Below are 6,000 nucleotides of genomic sequence, written 5' to 3'. Positions count from 1 at the left end.
TTCATCTTCGGCAATTTCATTAATAATTATTTTTTTCTTTTACCTATTTGTTTATGAATTTTTTATTGCAATATCAGACTTTAAACAAGTAAAAAAAACATTAAGTTCGGCCGAAAACCTCTATAGACATAATTAATACTTCACAGATTGTCATCTACCAAATCCTCTTAAATACCGAATTTGAAACAATTTCGTTGGTAAATGTGACTAGGACTATCAAAATACTTAATATCGGTGGGGCTATACCAAAATGTGGATCTATATATGTACAATGTTACGGAGCTAGAACCCATTACGACATACAAATACTAATTTTTGGACAAATCCGTGGAAAATATGGCAAAAGTCATCAAAACACCGAATATTCAAAACGTTGACCGATATATCTCATTTTCAATACCAACCATTCTAGACACAATTCAAATTGTCCTGCAAATTTTTAAGATCTACGTCAAATAATGTCAACAGACAAACGGACAGACAGGCGGTCATCCTTAAATTGACTTAAAATTTTATGCTGATTATGAATATATATACTTTATGGTGTCCCAGACGAATATTTGGGGATGTTACAAACGGAATGACAACGTTAATATACCATCCTTTTCAAGGTGGGGGGTATAAAAATATTGGTATGGGCGAAATTAAAAGAAAATCGAATATTTATCTCCAAATTTTATGCGAAATCATAAATTTCATATTCATCTCAGGATTCTGGTTGAGAGAAATATTTAGATATAGGAGTTGTAAAGAATCGCTGACTTGTTTCGCAAGTTATGACAGAAAAAAATATTGGAAATTTCGACCCTTTTTGGGTGAGGCACCAGAAGGGGTTCGCAGATATATATCATCTTCATAACAGATCTTGTGTCCGCAAAAATGTTTGTGTGAAATTTGAAGAGAGTAGGATGCTTATTTCGGCTTTTAAAAGCATTTTGGTTAAATGTTTAAACTTTGTAGGGGAGGTATCTAAAGGAATGGCTCGATCTCTACCATCTTTATAACATATCTTATGTTAATGGAAATATTGAGATGTACCAAGTCTGAATGGATGTTCATTTCGCGTTATATGAGCTTCACAGATATTCAAAATTTTAACCCTTTGTGGGTGAGGTACCAGAAGGAGTGGACCGATATATCCATCTTTACAGCAGATCTTGTGTTTAATAGAAATAATGGGATGTCTGAAATATGAAGAGAAGTGTATTCTTATTTCGGATTTTATAATCGTTTTGCTTACTCAAATTTTTAACCCTATGGGGGGAGGTATCTGAGGAAAGGGCTCGATCTCTACCATGTTTTTAACAGATTTTGTGTTGATGGAAATATTGAGATGTACCAAGCTGAATGGAATTGGATGTTAATTTCGCGTTTTTTAAACTTCATGAATATTGAAATTTTTGACTCTTTTGTGGGGGTGGTGCCAAAACGAGTGAACCGATAGACTCCATCTTCACACCAGACCTTGGCCTTGACCTTGGCTTAATAAAAAAATTGTGATGTATGTAGTTTGCATCACATTTAACATATAAGTTATAATTATTTAAAATTTTGACCCTTTGGGGAGGAAGTACTTGATGAGGTGGACCGATGCTGTCCGTTTTTGCACCTGACGTAGCACTGATGGAAATATTTACAAAGTTGGAGCAAAATCAGATCATCCTTTCTGACTCTGTGCAGTAAAATATATATTTTTTGTTTGAAAATTCCGACCAGAAGGAGTGGACCGATATTGCCCATCTCTGAATTTGATCTAAGTTTGATAATAATATTACGATGTATCAAGTTTGGATCAAATTGTATGCTACCTTCGAGAGTTATCGGGCGCAACAGAAGTATGGACATCGCTAGATCGACTCCAAATGTCATTTGTTCCATATCTCAGGAAGACACACACTGTGGTACAGGTAGTTCCTTGTGCACAAAATGCGTAATATCAGTCCGAGTCAAATGAATTTTAGCACACACGGCCAGGTTCAGTCCGGAAGTATGTCTGGCAATTTGGGTAAAAATAGGCTCAGAGTACTTACCAATATTTCCTAATTTGCTGCAAATTTTCTTAAAATTTAACTGTGCATCATTGATTTAATATGGATTATGTATGTCCATTTTTCCTTTGTAGTCATATTGTCCATATAATTTTGACAACTTTTTGGTGTTTTTAATTCTAAACATAAAGAAACATTTCTTGCAGAATATTATCGATATATGTTGACGTTTTGGTATAACCCTTACATAAATATATCCAATGGTAGAAGAATACATTGATATGTCAACATTTTTTTAATTTTTTGTCAAAAATAAGTAGATATATGTTTTTTATACGAAACCAATTAGAAGTTGTTATGGTACGCATTGTTCAACAATTTTAACGAATTTGAATATTTTTCATTCAAAATGTTCATTTTCAAAATTTCTTTGACAGTTTTTGGTCCCAGCAGCTATGTTGTATTCTTCTTCCATAATAAATCCTTTAATCATGGTACCCTAATTTTAATTATTTCGAGGATCTTGGACATATTTTTCAACTGATTTGGCTGTAACATGCATTCTCAGGGCGTAGAATGCCTCTTCGATGTAAGCAATTTAAATGATTACTTTATTTCCTTTTAACTCGCTCTCTTTCTCTTTTTCTCTCTCTCTCTCTCTAAAACAAAATGCGAAACAGAACGTTAAAACGCGTGATTAAGCTGGCCAATTTTTTGATTATATGTCAAAAAAAATAAAAAAAAAAACTTCTTAAGATGCGTAGTTTTGGAGTCGGGGTAAGGCAATCGTAATACCCTTTAAAAATACCAACAACCTTCCAGCACTAAAATATTAATTTTCACTCCCAAAACCTTTAATATTTGACCTAAAACTCGTATTACTATGAATTTGACAAGCAAAATTAATTTGAACTTCAAACCCGTTTGTAAGCCATAATATTTTGTAAATAAAAAAATTAGAAGAAGCAAGGAAATGTAAGATATTAATATTACGTTTTTTTATGTTTATTATTTTCACATTTACATATAAATCATTTGACAATTTAACTTATCAGATAGAGCCAGCAGCGTGTGGCCCCCTGTTTTGTCTTTATAACCCGCCTTAGATGGCATAGATAAATTTCCATGAAATATATAACTTTATTGGCTTGTTTGTAAACAACGGAGGCAACTTCTGTCAACGGCATTTAGTGGCAAATTATAAACAAAACGTTTTTTTTTGGTTCCGTGTTAAATTTGCATTCACCAGTTACACATTGTCTAATTAGACTAGACAATTGTTATAGTTGCTGTAAAACTAAATATTTACAAATTATTAAATTATATCAAATAATATTTTTTTTATGAATATATTGTTAAGGTTATGTAATGATAAAAAAATTAGATACGATTGTTAGAATTTGATGGAAAATGATTCTATACAGGGTGAGATGAAAAAACTGCAACCAACTTCAGACTGGTGTCACGTCTAAGCACTCGTACGACAGCTGTTAAAATTAATCCAGTGACAGCTCATTATATTGCTCACAAGTGTACAAAAGCATTTTGGTGAGAATTTTCCAGAAAAAATGTTATTCGTGATGGAATTCAAGCGTGATAGTTTGATTTCTTTATATTTGGCTGGAAAACCACAAGTGGCTATCGTTAGAGCACTCCAGCATTTAAATGTGAATAAATTGTTTGTGTCTCATCATCGTACCATTGTTCGTCACTCGGTCGGTGATACTGGTAGCGTAGCCCGACGTCAAGGAAGTGAATGGAAGAAAACACCAACATCAGCAGAAATGGTTCGAAAAGTAGTATGGCTCGTGAGTTGAACATATCGCAATATTCCATTCCGCAAATATTGAAAAATGAGTTCGGTGTAAAGCCATTGAAATTCCAAAAAGTGCAAGAACTTACACCGCAACATAAAGAAAATAGACTCACAAGAGCTAAAGAGTTGCTTCGCTTGGCCAAAAGTGGTGAACCTCCGAATTTGGTTTTCTCCGTTAAGAAAACATTCGTTGTCCAGCAGTTTGTAAACAAATAAAATGATCGTGTTTACTTGCCAAAGAGGTCAGCTGAAAATGTGCACCTTCGGTTGGCCACCAGAACTCAAACGCCGGCCATGGTCATGGTGTGGGCCGTCATAACTGCCGATGGTTGCTCTCCGCTTGTATTTATCGACCATGGCATCAGAATAAATGCCGAATATTATCGCGAAAATATTCTGGAAGGGTGTATTAAAGCCTTGGACATGCAAACATTCTGGCCACAGACCTTGGACATTTCAACAGGACTCAGCACCATCGCACTCAGCACGCCACCGCCACTCAAGAATGGTCACATAATGAGGTTCCTCGCTTCAATTCCAGAGCACAATGGCCACCAAAATCTCGGGATACCAATCCGTTGGCCCAATTGTGTCTGGAGTATTTTGGAAAGCAAGGTTGGCACTAAAAAATACAAAAGTGTCGATCACCTCAAGCAAGCGCTTCGCCGGCAATGGACCAAAATACCGCAGAGCAGCATTCGGGCAGCGCTTGATGGTTTCAGTGGCCTTTTGAAGGCCATAATTCGTGCCAAAGGTGACCAATTCGAACAAATCTAAACTTATTCTAAAATTTGATTATATTTCCGACATTTTTGGCTTTAATTCAATAAAATTAAAAAAAAAATAAAAATTATGGTGTTCGATTTTGTTGCTGTTTTTTATCTCACCCTGTATATGGGAGCTATATCCAAATCTCAGGTGATCTCGTTAAAATTTGGCAATGGTATTTCCGAGATCTACAAGATATCCGGTATCAATGTTAATGTTAATGTATATTATGAATGTGGGGGACTTAAACACCTAATCGAATGAACCATATATATGGGAGCTAAAGCTATATCTTAACCGATTTTCACCAACTTTGAGGTATTTGCTTCTAGACCTAATTCGGTCGAATGTACCAAAATTCCGGTCGTTTGGACTAGTATTGGCCATTTGGTGGACTATTAACCCGAAATCGGTTGAAGATATCTATGGGAGCTATATCCAAATCTGAACCGATCTTGATAAGATTTGGCAGAGGTTTTCCCAAGCTCTATATGATATCTCATACCAAATATCATTGTCCCTAAATGTTTATTAAGGATTTGAGAGACTTAAAACCCAAAATCGGTTGAAACATTTATAAGGAAGCTATAGCTATATCTGAACCGATTTTCACCAAATTTTATGTACTTGCTTCTAGACTAAATTCGGTTGGGTTTGTTAAAATTCAGGTAATTTGGAATGATATTGGCCATTTGGTGCACAATTAACGCGAAATCGGTTGAAGAAATCTATGGGAGCTATATCCAAATCTGAACCGATCTTGATAAGATTTGGCAGAGGTTTTTCCGAGCTCTATATGATATCTGATACCAAATATCATTGTCCCTAAATGTTTATTAAGGATTTGAGAGACTTAAAACCCAAAATCGGTTGAAACATTTATAAGGGAGCTATAGCTATATCTGAACCGATTTTCATGTACTTGCTTCTAGACTAAATTTGGTTGGACTTGTCAAAATTCATTTCATTTGGACTTATATTAGCCATTTGGTGCACAATTAACTCAAAATCGGCGTAAGATATATATCCTATATCCAAATCTGAACCTATCTTGATTCAATTTGGCAGGGGTATTTCTGGACAATATCTGGTACCAAATATTATTGTTGTCGAATCCATATTACGCATGTGAGGGACTTAAACCCCCAAATTAATCCGAAATCGGTTGATAATATGTGGGAGCTATATCTAAATCTTCGTCATTCGGCCAAACAAATATTGTTTGGAAAATTTCAGCCCAATCGGATAATAAATGCGACCTGCATTTTATTCACAAGAATACATGGACGGACTAACATGCATAAATCGACTCAAAAAGTGATTCTATGAAGATCCTCAAAAGTAACTATGGATCTATCTCGCTTCCTTCTCCATGTTACAAACAAATGCACAAAGACATAATACCCTAATACTATGTGGTGTAGGGTA

At 35.0% G+C, this 6,000-nt stretch overlaps 1 long non-coding RNA gene across 1 annotated transcript; it reads left to right on the top strand.

Annotated features, from left to right (window-relative positions):
- The first annotated feature begins 2,245 nt into the window (after window positions 1–2,245).
- On the top strand, window positions 2,246–2,953 carry LOC131803459 (uncharacterized). Its single transcript, XR_009342596.1, has 3 exons — window positions 2,246–2,348; window positions 2,426–2,577; window positions 2,669–2,953. It is a non-coding gene; the product is annotated as an uncharacterized LOC131803459 (long non-coding RNA).
- Window positions 2,954–6,000: the final 3,047 nt, after the last annotated feature.

Source organism: Musca domestica, unplaced genomic scaffold (assembly GCF_030504385.1).
Source record: "Musca domestica strain aabys unplaced genomic scaffold, Musca_domestica.polishedcontigs.V.1.1 3, whole genome shotgun sequence".
NCBI classification, from domain to species: domain Eukaryota; kingdom Metazoa; phylum Arthropoda; class Insecta; order Diptera; family Muscidae; genus Musca; species Musca domestica.
This window is presented reverse-complemented; position numbering and strand designations above follow the sequence as displayed.